This window comes from Balaenoptera physalus (assembly GCF_965194825.1).
Source record: "Balaenoptera physalus genome assembly, chromosome: 7".
Classification (NCBI taxonomy): Eukaryota; Metazoa; Chordata; class Mammalia; order Artiodactyla; family Balaenopteridae; genus Balaenoptera; species Balaenoptera physalus.
This window is the reverse complement of record NC_138886.1, coordinates 103,306,837-103,326,467: the sequence shown is the minus strand read 5'-3', so window position 1 is coordinate 103,326,467 and position 19,631 is coordinate 103,306,837.

Here is a 19,631-nt window from a genome sequence, read left to right as displayed (position 1 = left end):
TTTGACAAAAATTTTTTCTGCATCTATTGAGATGATCATATGGATTTTATTCCTTAATTTGTTGATACAGTGTATCACACTGATTGATTTGCATATATTGAAGAATACTTGCATCCCTGGGATAAATCCCATTTGATCATGGTGTATGATCCTTTCAATATGTTGTGGGATTCTGTTTGCTAGTATTTTGTTCCGTATTTTTACATCTATGTGCATCAGTGATATTGGTCTATAATTTTCTTTCTTTGTGATATCTTTTTCTAGTTTTGGTATCAGGGTGATGGTGGCTTCGTAGAATGAATTTGGGAGTGTTCCTCTGCAATTTTTTGGAAGAGTTTGAGAAGGATGAGTGTTAGTTTTTTTCTAAATGCTTGATAGAATTCACCTGTGAAGCCATCTGGTCCTGGACTTTTGTTTCTTGGAAGAATTTTAATACAGTTTCAATTTCATTACTTGTGATATGTCTGTTTATATTTTCTAATTCTTCCTGGTTCAGTCTTGGAAAATAGGACCTTTCCAAGAATTTGTCCATTTCTTCCTGGTTGTCCATTTTATTGGCATACAGTTGTTTGTAGTAGTCTCTTATAAGCCTTTGTATTTCTGCAGTTTTAGTTGTGATTTCTCCATTTTCATTTCTAATTTTACTGATTTGCATCCTCCCCCTTTTTTCCTTATGAATCTGGCTAAGGTTTATCAATTTTGTGTATCTTCTCAAAGAACCAGCTTTTAGTTTTATTGATCTTTACTACTGCTTTCTTTGTTTCTATTTCATTTATTTCTGCTCTGGTCTTTATGTTTTCCTTCCTTCTACTGACTTTGGGTTTTCTTTGTTCTTCTTTCTCTAGTTGCTTTAAATGTAGGGTTAAATTGTTTATTTGAGATTTTTCCTGTTTCTTGAGGTGAGATTAAATTGATATAAACTTCTCTCTTAGAACTGCTTTTGCTGCATCCCATAGGTTTGGGTCATTGAGTTCTCATTGTCATTTGTTTCTATGTATTTGTAACTTTCTTCTTTGATTTATTCAGTGATCTCCCCAACCAAAAGACAGAGACTGGCTGAATGGATACAAAAACAAGACTCATATATATGCTGTCTATAAGAGACCCACTTCAGACCCAGGGACACATACAGACTGAAGGGATGGAAAAAGATATTCCATGCAAATGGAAATAAAAGAAATCTGGAGTAGCAATACTGATATCAGATAAAATAGACTTTAAAATAAAGACTGTTACAAGAGATAAGGAAGGACACTACATAATGATCAAGGAATCAATCGAAGAAGAAGGTATAACAATTATAAATGTTTATGCACCCAACATAGGAGCACCTCAATACATAAGGCAAATGCTAACAACCATGAAAGGGTAAATTGACAGTAACACAGTAATAGTAGGGGACATTAACACCTTACTTACACCAATTGACACCAATTGATCATCCAAACAGAAAATACATAAGGAAACACAAGCTTTAAATGACACAATAAACCAGACAGATTTAATTGATATTTATAGAGCATTCCACCCAAAAGTGACAGAATACACTTTCTTCTCAAGTGCACATGGAATATTCTCCAGAATAGATCACATCTTGGGTCACAAATCAAGCGTTGGAAAATTTAGGAAAATTGAAATCGTATCAAGCATGTTTTTGACCACAACACTGTGAGATTGGAAATCAATTATAGGAAAAAAAGCTGTAAAAACCACAAATACATGGGAAAAATTTTAAGACCCCAAATTTCTATACTTATTTTGTTTTCTCAAATTGTTTCAGTTTTAGCCAATAGGAGTTCTTTGAATTGACTCCTGTGTCATGTCAGCATACCTCCATCAATGTAGGTTTCTCTTTTTTGAGCACTTCCTTGTTTTCTGACACTGCAAGATTCTCTAGGTTCATTGTGTATATTTTGTGTCCCAGTCCTAGAACCAGCCATTTTTCCAACGATATCTGGTTCCTATTATTGGAGAATAGTATTAGAAACCAAGATCTGGGCACTGGATGTGTTCATTCACTGGGCTATTTTTCCCTTTAACCTACCCCAGTTGACAGAGCAAGGAAATATATGTGCGTATATTAACTTATGTATTTACACATATCTATGGGTATTTCTATATCTAAACCTCTGTATCTATATTAACTAAACATGAGTTCTGTTGGTTTCCAAGTCTTTTACCACATGGATTATTCTAGCTTCCTCCCCATGCTTACCTGTGAACTCCATTCCAACAGTGAAAAACCTGGCTTTCACCTTTGCTCATGAACTTATTTAATTATTCAATTCCAGTATAACTGTATAGCAGCAGCAAAATTTGTAACCCCTACCCATGTAGGAAATAATTTTATCAATAGAGCATAATGCTTATATATAGTTACCTTGGCTTTAGTCTCACAGACTCCTTTCCAAAGCTACTTAATTCAACATCTTTTATTCCCTCTGCCTTCAATAAGGTTGTTTTATATGTTTGTAATAAATTTATATTTTTTGTCATAGTCTGCATTCCACCCTGAGATCCCCAAATTCCTAAATGAAATTTAAATGTCCACAGATTAAGTTTCACTCTTTGTTCTACAAAGTTCTATGGGTTTTGACAACTGCTTGCTGCCAGGTATCCACCATTACAGTATCATACAGAATAGTTTCACCACCTTAAAAAGTCCCTTGTATTTTACCTATTCAATCCTACTCCCCTTCTTATGAATCCCTGGCAACCACAGATTTTTTTCACTGTCTTTTCCAGAATATATATATTTGGAACCATATAGAATGTAGCCTTTTCAGACTGGCTTCTTTCACTTGATAGTTTAACATTTTTTAAGTGATAACTGAGAAAGTAAGAATAGAAAACTACATGTTATAGTGTGTTGTAAGACCGGCCTTTCCTAGCATAAAAAATAATTGTATTCCCAAATGCATTTGTAAGTCTGCTCTTTAAAATTGGGATTTTATTTCACTTTCCATTGGCAGATGTTATACATAAACAGTATCTATTAATTTGACAGACTAGGACATGCATCAAATGTTAATATTTAAATGTAAATAGCCTTTAAGCTTTTACTGAGAATATTGGATTATCTGCTCTTTTCTTGAAGTCTCCTTCTTAGTAATCTGTGGGTACTCAAACTAACATTGATGTGTCTTTACCTTTTGCCAAACAATCTCAGTAAGTCAAAGGTAAATTACTGAGACTATGCAAAGGTTTATCAGGGTACAGGGTTCAGGGAACATGGAACAAAGAGATGGTTTTACCCTTGGCACTAGGTCAAATTATTGTCAAAATTTGCTGGGAAACCCTACTGTTTCCGTCCCCCTCCCCACTCTGCTCTCTCAACAGACACACAGCCATCTGAACCGTGGCATGGCCTCTTGAAAGAAACCTTATGCTAGCGTCTCTGTTTCCTCACTTACAATATCTGAATATTGCAGCCAGTATAATCTTACTAAAATATCATGTGACTCTCCTCGCTTCACGTCCTCTGATGGCCTCCCCAAGCTTCTCACCATCTGGAATGGACACTACTTCCCCAAATTAGCATCCCAATAGTCAGTCCCTCTTTCAACACAATAGAGCTACCTTGATCTTACTGTTGGTGGTTCATCCAAGCTTTTTTCTTACCCCAGGCCTTCTTCAGTACTGCACCCTCAGTGCCAAGGCTCTTCCTGAGATTCCCTTGACTTCTGCCCATGAGTTAAGACTCAGTCATATGTGACTCTTCAGGGAGGCTTTCTCAAATCTCCATGCCCAGAGATAATGATTTTGTTGTTTTCTCTACATTGCTATAGTATCTGAATTATTTTTCTAAGTCTGTTCTATCACCTTCTTCCATATAAGGATGTATGCTCCATGAGGGAAGTGATCTTCCCTGTTTTGTTTGCAGCTGTGTCCCAGTACCTAGAAGATGATAAGTCTTCAACAGATATTTGTTGCATGGATGAATAAATGAATGCCTGATGCCATGCTACTTATTTTAGAAAGCTTTTCTGGCAGGAGCCATATGTCTGTGTCCTCAACCCGGTGTTTTCCCATGACCTCCAGGAAAGCGTAGTGCTTCTTTCATATAATCCTCAGATCAATCATATTATCTGCCCTAGAATTAATCACTCTCCTGTAAAACTACAGGAGAATGCCCACTTTATTACCCATATAGCCTAAACATACCATGATAAAACAAAACAAAACCCTCAAGATCTTACTTTCACTGTGAAATACAGGAAGCCAAGTCATCTGCTGAGAGAAACAGGTCACTCTGAAATTCATTCTTTAGAATTTACTGTCAAGACCCAGGAAATAGCCAGATGAAGATATCACAGGGGAAAAAAACCTCATAAACTTATTTAAAATGACTTTGTTGAGCATTTATCCAACAGAACTACAATATGTGTTTTGCACTCAGTCAAAAAATATTATCTAGGAATACGATGGAGTTGAGATTCTGGTTTTTCAAGGAAAACATGGTATTTTATTTTATTTTATTTTTTTAAGTATCTGAACATATATTTTATTTTTTTAATTAATTTTTATCGGAGTATAGTTGCTTTATAATGTTGCATTAGTTTTTGCTGTACAGCAAAGTGAATCAGCTGTATATATACATATATCCCTCTTTTTTGGATTTCCTTCCCATTTAGGTCACCACAGATCACTGAGTAGAGTTCCTTGTGCTATACAGTAAGTTCTTTTTAGTTATCTATTTTATACATAGTAGTGTATATATGTCAATCCCAATCTCCCAGTTCATCCCACCCTCCCTTCCCCCCTTGGTGTCCATATGTTTGTTCTCTACATCTGTCTCTATTTCTGCTTTGCAAATAAGTTCATCTGCACCATTTTTCTAGATTCCACATATAAGTGATATTATATGATATTTGTTTTTCTCTTTCTGATTTACTTCACTCTATATGACAGTCTCTGGATCCATCTACATCTCTGCAAATGGCACAATTTCATTCGTTTTTATGGCTAAGTAATATTTCATTGTATATATGTACCACATCTTCTTTATCCATTCCTCTGTTGATGGACTTTTAGGTTGCTTCCATGTCCTGGCTATTGCAAATAGTGCTGCAATGAACATTAGGGCAAGCGTATGAGGGCAAGGAAAACTATTTAAATTGCCTAGAAGTACTATAGGGCCATGAAGAATATAAATGATAAAATACCAAGGACATATATGTTTATAAAACACCTGTCCATAAACCTCAGATTTCTTTGGACAGTATAAAATAAACTGAGGGAGACAAGTTCATGAATGTAAAACAGATTACATACACAATTTCTCAAAACCCAGTGAATTAAGTTCAGTGATGTAAAATACCTCTAGTGAACAAGATGACCACAAATAATTCAGATCCCATCCAGAGAAACATTTTACAATTGAGCCACCAGGAAAAAAGTTGTCATACTATTAGAGACCATTGACAAAGAGATTAAGTACTCAGAAAAGATAGATATTTGTCCAAAATGCTGCAACACAGTATTATTAAGGGATTCTCAGAAGAGGAAGGAGAAGTACCTGGGCAATCAAAAACTCTGACTCCTTTTATTAACTATATGTCCATAAGAGTGAAATATCCCTGCAGCAAATGAAACCTCAAATGTATTTTTTTGAGGATGGAAGCCCTGTGGGAAGGAGGCATTGTTGAGGATAAAATTCATGCCTATGTCAAGCAACCACTATGCTTTACAGTTCTTCATAATTCAGCTGAGGAAACCATTGTGGTGCTGGAAAATCCGTGGTTCTATTTTATTATGTAATTGAAATATGTTTTTGCTTTTAAATGTAAAATTCTAAACTCATTCAATCTAAATAACATAGCTTCTGTTTGCTGAGCATCTACCACAAACACCTCCCAAGTGCTTCCTGTTCTTTCTGTCAGTCACTTAACCCTCATGGCCATGCCATGAGACAGGTATTATTATAACCATTTACCAAAGAGGCTTAAAGTAAAAGCTTTTGCACAACAAAGGAAACCATAAACAGGACAAAAAGCCAACCCTCAGAATGGTAGAAAATATTTGCAAATGAAGCAACTGACAAAGGATTAATCTCCAAAATTTACAAGCAGCTCATGCAGCTCAATATCAAAAAAATAAACAACCCAATCCAAAAGTGGGCAGAAGACCTAAATAGACATTTCTCCAAAGAAGATATACAGATTGCCAACAAACACATGAAAAGATGCTTGACATCACTAATCATTAGAGAAATGCAAATCAAAACTACAATGAGGTATCACCTCACACCAGTCAGAATGGCCATCATCAAAAAATCTACAAAAAATAAATGGTGGAGAGGGTGTGGAGAAAAGGGAACCCCCTTGCACTGTTGGTGGGAATGTAAATTGATACAGCCTCTATGGAGAACAGTATGGAGTTTCCTTAAAAAACTAGAAATAGAACTATCATATGACCCAGCAGTCCCACTACTGGGCATATACCCTGAGAAAACCATAATTCAAAAAGAGTCATCTACTTCAATGTTCATTGCAGCACTATTTACAATAGCCAGGACATGGAAGCAACCTAAGTGTCCATCGACAGATGAATGGATAAAGAAGATGTGGCACATATATACAATGGAATATTATTCAGTCATAAAAAGAAACGAAATTGAGTTATTTGTAGTGATGGATGAACCTAGAGTCTGTCATACAGAGTGAAGTAAGTCAGAAAGAGAAAAACAAATACAGTATGCTAACACATACATATGGAATCTAAAAAAAAAAAAAGATTCTGAAGAACCTAGAGGGAGGACAGGAATAAAGATGTAGAGAATGGACTTGAGGACACAGGGAGGGGGAACGGTAAGTTGGGATGAAGTGAGAGAGTGGTATGGACATATATATGCTACCAAATGTAAAATAGATAGCTAGTGGGAAGCAGTTGCATAGCACAGGGAGATCAGCTCGCTGCTTTGTGACCACCTAGAGGGGTGAGATAGGGAGGGTGGGAGGGAGATGCAAAAGGGAGGAGATATGGGGTTATATGTATATGTATAGCTGATTCGCTTTGTTATAAAGCAGAAACTAACACACCATTGTAAAGCAAATATACTCCAATAAAGATGTTAAAAAAAAAGGGAACAACCAAATAACCGCTCCCAGAGTCACATGGCTAGATCTTGCCTGACGTCCCACAGCTGATCAATACACAATATGTATTCAAATTCAGGACAGTCAAACCCAAACTCACAATACCCAACACTTTGATTCTCCTTTATAGAGCTGGGGTGGTCACACTAAGGCTGGATAAGGATTAGTTTGCTTAAAAACTTAATGCATTTTACTATTATTTACTTTAAATTAAATTATTTGGTCTATTTAAACACATACACACACACATATGCATATATACCTGATATTACATATTCCAAGGTCTGGGAAGTTCAGACTAGTCCGTTGTCAATTCGTTACATAATGATGGTGAAATATTGTGTTTTGTATTAAAGATAAAAGACAAAAACAAAACACAATTCGTGAACAAATAATAAAAATATTTTTTTCTCTATTCTTGCTTAAAGAAATGTACATAGAAATTATAAGAGAAGAACAATATTGGTAGAAATCCAGAAGGGGCCCCTCAGTGGGCTTCCAAGACTGATGATATAGATTCTCATGGCTTTCCTTTTCTTTCATCTTATGAATGTTTGTGAGAATTACATAGGAAATGAAAGAAGAAAGAAAACGAAGTTTATTGGTTACTGGGCTACCATCAGGGGCAAGATGGAAGTAGGGAGGGAGTTACAAGATATTTGCGTGCCCATATAAAAATGTAATAACCTTAATTGTCAGTAGCAAAAGAAAAATACAGTGTGGGGTACCAGATGGATGAGAATGATAGTGAGCCATGAACATGTGTATATGTGTTTTCACCCACAGCTTTCACTCATCCCTAGCAACAATTTTGTCTCATTCCCCTCTGCATTCCTCTTTGGAAGCACAGTGCCTGAGACTTAGGACACCCTCAACAAAGGTTTGCCAAGTGTTTGAGACAATTCCTCACATGGGCAACAAAGTGAGGTTGATTATTTGGGCCTGAGGGAGAAGGGTCAAGTAGTGTGGAATTGTTGCAGATTGGTTCCTAGAAAGAAATCCCTAAGATGGGGGTCTGAGTGTTGAAAGTTTCTTGAGAGATGATCTTGAGAAAGAAAAAAACAGAATTGGGTAAAGGGTCAGGGTAGCTGTTATCTGTCTCAACAGAGACCTCAGCCGGCCACTTGGTGATGGCTTCTCAGAGTTGTCACAAGCTGGGGCAGGGCACTGGGCCTTGATGTGCCCACAAGGACCTGGAAAGGGGAATGTGACCATGAGCATGTAGATTTTCTCTAATGGAGTTAATTCCGAAGAAGGCTGCCAGGACCTGGGAAATGAATCTCTCAGTCTTGAAGGAGGCTCTGAGCCGCGCCGCACAACGCCCCCTACAGGAGGCAGCCCTTTAGCCAACCAGGCTGTTTTTAAATTCTTTGTAACTCACCGTATCCTTTCCCACCAGTGTATATCTTTATTTTTCATATAACACTTAGTGAAAACTTAGCAAAACCTAATTATATTATTGTAAACAAATTATGTATTTCTTCAGCTTTCAGAGTCCAATGTTGATAATTACTAACTAAACAAAAATTGAGTTGAGATTTTACAAAGACATGAAAGCTATGTTCATAGCCCTTGACAGTATGAGACCAAGTTCCATTAGGAAGAGTCAAAACATAAACCATCAGTTGAAATACTATTTTGGAATTGAAAACTTGTATTCAGAAGAATTATGGAGCAAGAATTTGCTAATCATTTTGATTTATAGTAAAATAATTATTTTTGAAATTGCTGTAGCATTTAATTTAAGCACATTATTTATATAAGGATAGGCATAAATACATGTATGTATATAAGTATACAATAGCAGATAAAATATGATGTGTATAGGTTTCTTTTAATTTACATCTATTAATCAGTTGACCATAATTTTACCCCTAACAAACATCTGATAATGGGTGTTATATTTTAATGGTATTTTCACTTATTTACCATTATGTTGGAAACTGATCACTCTGCATTATGGAGTCTGAAACTTTATGAAGTATTAGGACTTTCACTCTTTTTATCCTCTCATTCTGAGGGTTTCAGTGACCAAGGAGAACATCACGCAGTCTTTTCCCAAATGGTATGAATAGGGTTAGGGTGAAAGTGGGAGGCATGTACGCTGTCCCCCATTTGTCAACTCTCCAGGACCATGTGAACTATATTGAGGTTCCTGAGGTGGTTACGATGGACCCACATCAATGAACACAGTCTGGCTCATTGGGAAAGGCCACTAGTCCATTCTCTGGCCTTTGGGCAGAATATGGGGATGAGAATGTTGGTGAAAAACCTTAACCTTAGGCTTTGGAATCAGGCAGTCTGGTCAAAATTCCTGGTCCAGTTATGGAGTAGCTGTGTGATCTCAAGAAAGTTCCTCAGCTTTTCCTGGCCTCTATGAGATAAAAACACTCACAGTGTTCTCATGAAGATGAATAATAACAAATTCAAGTAAATTCATGACCAATACATTCATTTTTATAATTCAGTAAGAACCCCAAAGATACCATTTCTAATTCTAACTTAAAATTCCTGATCCTCCAACCCAGCTCCATTTCTTCTCCTCATAGGCTCTGTAATATTTCTCATCATCACCCTCTGCACACCATCCAGAGCCTTCTATTTTCCTATCTAATCCTCACTGCTTAAGCCTTTCCTCCAGGGCCTTATTTTGATTAACTGCTCATAATTAAAAAATAAATTTGATGATCTGGAACCAAAGCTTTTAGCTGGCTTCTTTTTAGCACTTTGCACACTTAATTTAGTAAACTTCAGAAAATAGAAAGAGTATAATTTCCTATAATTAAAGGGGGGCTGAAAAATAGAGTAATTTTCTGGATAAAAGAGACGTTCTTAACTCTTAATTTTCTTTGTGTGGGATATCTGAAATTATTGTAAAAATAAAATCTCTTTGATGTATAAATTAGCTCAGGTTGTCAGGAGATTTACTGAAATAGTTGAAAAAAATGTATTTTGGAATATAGTAGTGGTATAAAATTTTATATTTTTTTAATCAGTGGAGAGATTATTATTTATACAAGAGTATGCACTTAATTCTTAAACTTACATTATAATGGAGACAAATATGTGTGTCTGTGAAAACTCAAAAAAAAAAGAAAGTCATAAATTCATAGCTAAAAAATTAAGTAAGTTTTATAAAGGGTATTTTTTACCATCTTAACCATTTTTAAGTGCACGGTATAGCATTGTTAACTAAATGCACCTTGTGCATAGATCTCTAGAACTTTTTCATCTTTCAAAACAGAAACTCTATACTGATTGAACAACTCCCCTTTACCACCCCAACCCAGCCCCTTACAACCAACATTCTACTTTTTGTTTCTAAGAATTTAAATACTTTAGATACTTCATATAAGTAGAATCATACAGTCTTTATCATTTTGTGATTTACTTATTTCACTTAGCATAATGTCCTTCAAGGCTCAGCCATACTGTAGCACTGACAAAGTTTACCTCTTTTTAAAGACTGAATAATATTCCATTGTATGTATATATGATATTTGTTTATTTATCTGTTGATGGACACTTGGGTTGTTTCTACCTCTTGGTTATTGTGAATAGTGCTGCTATGAATATGTATGTGAAAATATCTCTTTGAGATACTGCTTTCAAATCTGTTGGGATTGCTGGTTCATATGTAATTTTATTTGTAATCTTTTTGAGAAAACACTGTTTATCATATTGGCTGCATCATTATACAATGTTACCAACAGTGTACAAGGGTTCCAATTTTTCAACATTGTCATCAACACTTGTTATGTTCTGTTATTTTTATAGTGGTCATTTTAACAGACATGAGATGATATCACATTGTGGTTTTGATTTGCATTTCCCTGATGATTAGTGATGTTGACCATCTTTTTATATGCTTTTTGGCCATTTGTATATCTTTGAAGAAATGTCTGTTCATGTCCTTTGTCCATTTTAAAATTGTGTTATTTGGTATTGGTGTTGCTGTAGGTATTCTTTATATATTTTGAAGATTAACTCCTTATCAGATATATGATTTGCAAGTATTTTTCCCCATTCCATACGTTCCCTTTTCTTTTTCACTCTGTTGGTTCTTTTACTATGAGGAAGTCTTAAAATTTGGTATAGTCCCATTTGTCTATTTTTGGTATTGTTGCCTGTGCTCTAGGTGTCTTATCAAAGAAATCATTGCCAAATCCAATGTCATGAAGTTTTTCCACTATGTTTTCTCCTAGGAGTTTTATAGTTTCAGATCTTATGTTTAGGTCTTTAATCCATTTTAAGTTAATTTTTGTATATCGTATAAGATAAGAGTCCAACTTCATTCCTTTGCATGTGGATATCCAGTTTTCCCATAAGATTTGTTTTTAATTAATCAAAAATTCTTTAAAATTTATAGAAAGGAACTAAGGCTATGAGGCATAGGAGGTAGACTATGGAAAATGGAGGACGTCAGTCAAAAGATTGAGAACTGGAAGGAAACATGGAAATTTATGAGCTCAGGGCAGAGTGAGAATGACCTGAGATATATAAAGAAATCAAGTACTCTTAGTAGAGAACTCCATCAAAGAATGGAGAGCCTGTTAAGAGAAGGCAGCAGATAGGTACTTCAGTAAACACTCATTTTTTACCTTTGCTTCATATATACCACAATCATATTATTGTAATTCCTTTTGCAATAATCTTCTCATCCACAAGACTGTAAATTTTGGAAAATCAAGGTCTATGTCTAAATTAGTTACTAGTTTATTTCTGTGACTTAACACAATGGCTGGCACATAGTATACGCTCAATACATGCTGTTGAATAATGAATTGAGTGACTCCACTTCTAGTACAATTATGGACTAGATAATCTGAAGACCTCTTTCTACAAAACACCTCACAATGTTGCATAAAATATAGAACAAAAATCCCCAAACATGGAGAAGAGCAAAGAAAGATCCTCTCTAGACTCTGGCAGGGGGAGGAGAAGAGTAACCATGTGAAATATGCCCAGAGCTTTCTCCCTAACAAAGACCAACTCTCTATGAGAAAAGACAACCAGAGGATTATGCCATCTAAGGGAAAGTCATTTACCTGATTCTAGACCCCACCAACCATGCTGTCTCACCTGAGGGAGGAAAATATGTTAAGAAACATATTTGTCAAGTGATAGACCAGGGAAACAGGTCTACTAAAATAATAAAACTCGATCAAAAGATTATAGACTGTTTTCCCCACACACACCATATATCACCTCACCAACAGTGGGTTCTAACAGAAAGAACTGCATGAAATAAGCTTCTCTAAGAAGGAGAACTTAGGTAAGCTCAATAACAAGAGAGACATTGGCGAGCACAGTGAAGGAATTTGAAGGCCTGGCACCTACAGCTACAACAAGTATTAAATACAGCCCAACTCCAAGTCAGATTAACATAAAACTTCACACTTAGGCCTGCTTACCTCAGTTCCTATTACCTAGCATATCATGCCCAGATTTCAATTAAAAAATGCTAAGGCATGATAAGAGGCAAGAAAAAACACAGTCTAAAGAGAAAAAGCAAACAGCAGAGAGACTCAGATACAATAAAGACGTTAGAACAATTACACAGGGAATTTGAAATAACTATGATTAATAAGTTAAAGACTAATGGAAAAAGTAGACAACATGCAGGGAAAGATGGATAATGTAAATAGAAAGAAGGAAAATATTTTTAAAATCAAAAGGAAATTCTACAAATGAAAATCACTGTAATAGAAATAGAGAATGTCTTTGATGGACTCATTAGCTTACTGGATACAGCTAAGAAAAGAATCAATGCTCTTGAAGATAGATCAATAGAAAATCCCCAAACTGAAATAAAAAGAGAAAAAAAGTATTTTTTTAAAAAGATCCAAAGTTCCAAGAATTGTTGGACAATTTAAAAAGACATAAAATAGACATAACTGAAATACCAGAATGAGAAGAAAGGGAGAACAGAGCAAGGGAAATATTTGAAATAATAATTGCTGTGAATGTTTTAAAAAGTAAGGACAGACATCAAAATATACCTCAGGAACACTCAGAAAACACTGAACAGATGGAATATCAAAAAATTTACACCTAGATATATTATAGTCAACCTTCAGAAAACAAAAGACAGAAAATCTTGAAAGAAGCCTAGCATATAACCTATAGAGGGGCATGATAAGTGTTTCAGCAGACTTCCCATCAGAAACCATGCAAGCAAGAAGAGAGTGAGGTACATATTTAAAATGTTGGAAGAAAAAAATCACCGACCTAGACTTCTATACCTAGAGAAATTATCTTTCAAAAATGAAAGAGAAACAAAGACTTTTTCAGATAAAAACTCAGGGAATTCATTGCCAATAGACAATTGCTACAAGATGTCTTGATAGAAGTTCTTCAGGAAAAAGAAAAATTATTTTATTCAGTAATTTTGATCTATGTAAAGAAAGGAAAAGTATCAGAGAACTAATAAATAAAGACAAAATAAATATTTTATATTTTTTATTCATATAAATCTAATAGATAACTGCTTGTTTAAAGTAATAATAGTATCAGTGTACAGGCATATCTCAGAAACATTGTGGGTTTGGTTCCAGACCACCCCAGTAAAGCAAATATTGCAATAAAGTGAGACACACACTTTTTTGGCTTCCCAGTGCATATAAAAGTTATGTTTACACTATACAGTGTTATAATCTATTAAATGTGCAATAGCTTCATGTCTAAAAAACAATGTATATACCTTAATTTAAAAATACTTTTTTGCTAAAAAATTCTAGCCATCACCTGAGCCTTCAGGGAATTGTAATCCTTTTGCAATAGTAACATCTAAGATCACTGATCACAGCTCACCATAACAAATATAAAAATAATGAATTAGTTTGATATATTTTGAGAATTCCTAAAATGTGACCCAGAAACATGAAGTGAGAAAAAGCTGTTGGAAAAATGGCACTGATAGACTTGCTTGACACAGTGTCACCACAAACATTTGATTTGTAAAAATACAATACCTGTGAAGCACAATAAAGTAAAGCACAATAAAACAAGGTATGCCTATATTGGGTGACTAATAGCAGTGGCATAAGGGATGGGAGAAAGCATTTACAAGGTGAAAACTATTACAAGGTGCCTAAACTATAGGCACTATCCAGAAGCTGGCTAGTGTTCATTTAAGGTGGACTTATATTAATTAAACATGTATATTGCAGCTCTAGGGAAAACATTAATATTTTTAAAGAAATACAATTGATATGATAAAAGAGAAGATAAAATGGAATTATATAATGTTTGATTAAAACCAGAGAAGGCAGAAAAAGAGAAGAAAATAAACAAAGAACAAATATATATAAAATGGCTACAAAAATGATAGAAAATATTCCAATCATATTAACGATACACAAATTAAAAAGATATTGTCAGAGTGGGTAAAAAATAAAGCTGCTGTCTATAAGAAACTTGCTTTATGCATAAAATCTCAAATAAGTTAAAAGTGAAGTGGTAGAGAAAAATTTACCATAGTAAAACTAATCAAAAGGAACCTGGATTAGCTATATCAATACCAGACAAAGAAGACTTCAGAACAAGAAAAAATTATCAGAGATAGAGATAAGTATTATACAAGGACTGATTTTCCAAAAACACATTCCAATTCTAAGCATGTATGACCTAACAACAGAACATCAAAATACATAAGGCAAAAACTTTACATGCATCATTTCATTTAATTTTTACAACTTCAGAAGTTAAATATGATTACTTTAGATTGGATTCCTCTCAGAGAAGAGCTTTGGGTGTAAAAGGTGATCACAAGAAGAATTGTGAGTTGGTTGGGAAGTGGGAAAAGGAAAAGAAGGGAAGGGTGCAATCATGAGCTTATTACTGTTATAGACAATGAAGGCCAAAATCCTCGAGGACCCTCTGAAAGACTGTCTGAAGCACATCTCAGGACTGCCCTATGGGGTCAGGGGACAGCCAGGTATCTTCCTGCTAACATCCACCATTGTTGTCTGAAGGTGCTTCCTGCATTTCCAACCTTCCCAGAGAGGGGGCAAGCACAGTGCCATGGCCAGAGAATACCTTGAGGCAGAGCAATGTGGGAAGGTGGGTATGTGAAATGTGTATAGGGAATATTTGGGGAGGCCAAGGAATTACAGGCATGGCACCAAGAGCATCTGATGCGACTGTTACCATTGTTCTTTTATAAATTAATAAAATGCCCAAGCGCAAAAAGTTAGCAAGTGGAGGAACCAATATTTGAAGGCAGGCAGTCTGGCTCCAGAGTCTGTGTTATATTTTGAAATAAAGATGTAGTCAAAACTTCATCAGGGCCTCTAATGCAATTGACATGTCTCATTTTGAAATAGTTATAAGAAATTAAGAACATACTAATTATATCATTTTGAAAAGTTAAATATCATTCTAAAATGATGAGTTTTACTATTCAAAGTTTAAATCTGAAATATCGGCTGCAGGATTTTGACAGGTGAAAGCTTATTTATTATTATCTTTTCAACCTCAAACATACCCTTTTTGCCAAGGAGGCAATACAGATCTTTACTCAACATTCATTCATTCCTCAAACTCATTCATTCATTTTTTTAATGTCCAGAAAATTCCTTTGTTCACTTAACCTCATGTGATTATTTTTCCACTCCAGTAAATACATATCCAGAGTATTTCTAATGGCTACAGAGCCCATTCAGATTGTTTCCAAGTTTCTAGTTATATAATTCCTATACTTTTTCATATGAATATTTGAAACAAATATTATAGGAAAGATTTTCTATGAAGGGAAATGTCATAAAAACAGATGTGACATTTACTTCACTTCTTAATTTGCTTTTTTGCAGGCGTTCTTGCAAGTTGTTTCTACAGCTTGAATGAGAGATTCCAAAATGCTGCTCCTCAATCCCAAGTGTCTGGAGGCTCTGTCATCTGTTCTTCCTCCTGTAAACCCTACAGGGAACTTGCATACATAAAAAAGAAAAAGTGTCGGTCTACTGAGGAACCAGGAAATCTAAGCTTATTATCAGTAGAGATAACTTGAAATTCCAGATTTAAAGGCAGTTTTTTAAAGCTTAAATTAATAAAAACAATCCCCTTAGTGGGTCTCCCTTACCAAGTATAACAAAATTATCCCCTTCTTCTGAAGTACATCATGGTCTGATTCATTATCTTTTAGATGGGGTGAAAAAAGGGAAAGTAAATGGAATTTATAACTGCAGTGCAAGAAGAATATCTTCTGGTATTGCACTCAGAAGGAACTGGTATTGCACTCAGAAAGAACTGATAGACCCAGCAATGTTCAAGAGATTACATTTTTAGGAATCCCCTATGATCTCCATTGAAATTGAGAAATTGTAATGCAGCACAACACATATATATTGAGGACACACACCAAAATAATGGGGAGACTGGAATGTGATGAGGTAATCTCATTACTGGGCACCCCAGAATGTCCTTCACCCTGTTCCCAATTAAGCACACTACTGGACCCTGTTCTCATCCCACCCTATCCCCCCATACTAAAGAACACTGTACAAAGGACAATAAAGGCAAAGGGAAGTCAAATTAAGCTCCAGTAACTAGAAATTGGGCCCAACTCTAGTTTGGAGCTCCAGTAACCTGGACTGAGGAGCAGACATTTTCTCTAAGCCAGTGAATTCTAATTTGTTTCATTTTTTTGTTGTTGAATTTTTGAATTTTATTTAATTTATATTTTTTATACAGCAGGTTCTTATTAGTTATCCATTTTATACATATTAGTGCATGTATGTCAATCTCAATCTCCCAATTTACTTACTGACCATGAGTCTCAGATCTCTCAATAAATATAGAAGAAAGAGCTGAATTCATTGGTCTTCTGTCATCAACATGGACCTTTAACTCAGAAGAAAAGAGAACTTCTTGGCCCTCCAGCCTTGGCCTTAGTTGACAAACTACTACAAGGAAAGCAGGTCCTATCTTTTCTCCTGATAGACATGCTCCAAGGATGTTGACCTATGTCAGTGCTCCACTCAAGCTGAGTAAAAGAGAGAGAAGAGAGTGACAATGGCTGGCATGCTCAAGAAGTTTTAATCCCTTGGCAAATGTGAGAATAAGATTGGGGAAAAGGCAGAGAGGCTTCCAACTCCTGTCCCTGGAGACAATGCCTAGAAAGGCATGTATTGCATTTTACAAACTGTTCTTATAATTTATTTGTTTCCCTGAATTCAGATGGGCATAGTGAGATAGGAACTTTTCTATAAATATATAAAGAAAATGACTGGTACTATTGATAATTAACAATCACATTTAAAGAAGACAAATTAGGGATTCAAACAACACTCTATATCAAATAGACCTAACAGACATACACAGAACATTCCATACAACAACAGTACAGTAGAGTACACATTCTTCTCAAGGCACATAGAATATTTTCTAGGATAGATCATACATGAGGTCACAAAAAGTCTTAGCAGATTTAGGATGATTGAAATCATACCAAGTATTTTTTTCTGACCAAACAATGTAAACTAGAAATCAATAGTAAAAGGAAAACTGGAAAATTCACAAATACATGGAAATTAAACAGCATTCTCTTGAACAATCAATGAATCAAAGAGGGAATTAAAGGGAAAATATTAAAAGTATCTTGAGACAAAAAAAAAAAAAAGGAAGCATTTGCACAGCAAAGGAAGCCATCGACAAAACAAAAAGATAATTTACTGAATGGAAGAAAATATTTGCAAATTACATATGTAGTAAGAGGTCAATATCCAACATATATAAACAGCTCATACAACTCAGCATCAGAAAACAAACAACCTAATTTAAAAAAAATGTGCAGAAGAATTCAATAGACATTTTTCCAAAGAGGAAAGGCAGATGGACAACAGGCATAGGAAAGATGCTCAACATCGCTAATCAGGGAAATGCAAATAAAAACCACAATGAGATATCATCTCACACCTGTCAGAATGGGTATCATCAAAAAAAAAAAATCATGGTGAGGATGTGGAGAAAAGGGAGCCCACGTACACTGTTGGTGTGAATGTAAATTGGTGCAGCCACTGTGGGAAAACAGCATGGGGGGTTCCTCAAAAAACTAAAAACAGAACTACTATATGACCCAGCAATTCTAATCCTGGATATATATCCAAAAAAAAAAAGAAAACACTAATTTGAAAAGATACATGCACCCCAATGTTCACAGCAGCATTATTTACAATTGCCAAGATATGAAAGTCACCTAAGCTTCCATCAACAGAAGAATGGATAAAGATGATGTGGTATATACATACAATGGAATACTACTCAGCCATAAAAAATGAAATTTTGATATTTGCTACAACATGGATGGACTCGGAGGGTATCATGCTAAATAAAATATGTCAGAGAGACAAAAATGCATTAATATCACGTAATGTAGAATCTAAAACATAAAAAAAAACTAGTAAATATAATGAAAAAGAAGCAAATTCACAGATATAGTGAACAAACTAGTGTTACCAATGGGGAGAGGAAAAGGGGGGAGGGGAAATATAGGGGTAGGTGAAAAAAAAAGCCGTTATGGGATTCTATGAAATCATATGTGTGAAACTTTTGAAAAATATAAAGCATTATAGAATTTAAAGAACCTTTCATTCAAAAAATAAAACAAAAAAGAAACCAAAAAAAAAAAAAAAAAAGGAAACATAACATACCAGAATTTATGGAATACAACAAAAGCAGTTCTGAGAGTAAAGTTTATTGCTATAAACAAATATACCAAAAAAAATAGAAAGATCTCAAATAAACAACCTAATTTTACACCTAAAAGAACTAGAAAAAAAAAACTAAGCCCAAAGTTTGTAGAAAGAAGAAAATAATAAAGATTAGACCAGAAATAAATAAAATAAATCTAATAAAGATTAGACCAGAAATAAATAAAAATCCTATAGAAAATGGGATGTAGGAAGATGGAAAGAAAGTATGTCATTCCTACCATAACAAGAAAAATCCAGGTAATTAACAACAACAACAAAAGTACCACTTATATTTGTATCTCTTCCAAAACAAGCCACTGGTCAATAGGTGGGGAAACCTGTTACCTTCAAGGTATAGGTGAAGATTTATAGCAAATTGAGGGAGAAAAAATTAAACCCTCTGCTCCTGTGGGAGAGGTAAAAACCATTCTAGGCCCCCGGCAATTAGATTACCTATTACTGGCAGAGGTGCAGGATTACTGACAAAGCTCCACCCCTATGTCCCAGGGATGGAGGACCAGCTGAATGCATTCTAGACTAGGTTATGGCAGTCCACCACAGGGGATGCAGGTGCAGTTGTGGATAGAGATCCCCTTTCAGGGTCAAATACACAGGGCAGTCCTAGCCTGAAAGTGGCAAACAGGCTCCACCCTAAAGCCAAACTAACACTAGGGCAATAGGAAACCATAGCAACAACACATTTAACTCAGTTTAAGTTGTAACCAAATTGACTCAATCTCTTCTCCCTCCAACCTTGTAGGGCAATTAAATATGAGAAAAATGGCTCTATAGTTACTCTCATTTTAATAGCTTTGGATATCATCTTTCTCTGTGTTGAAAC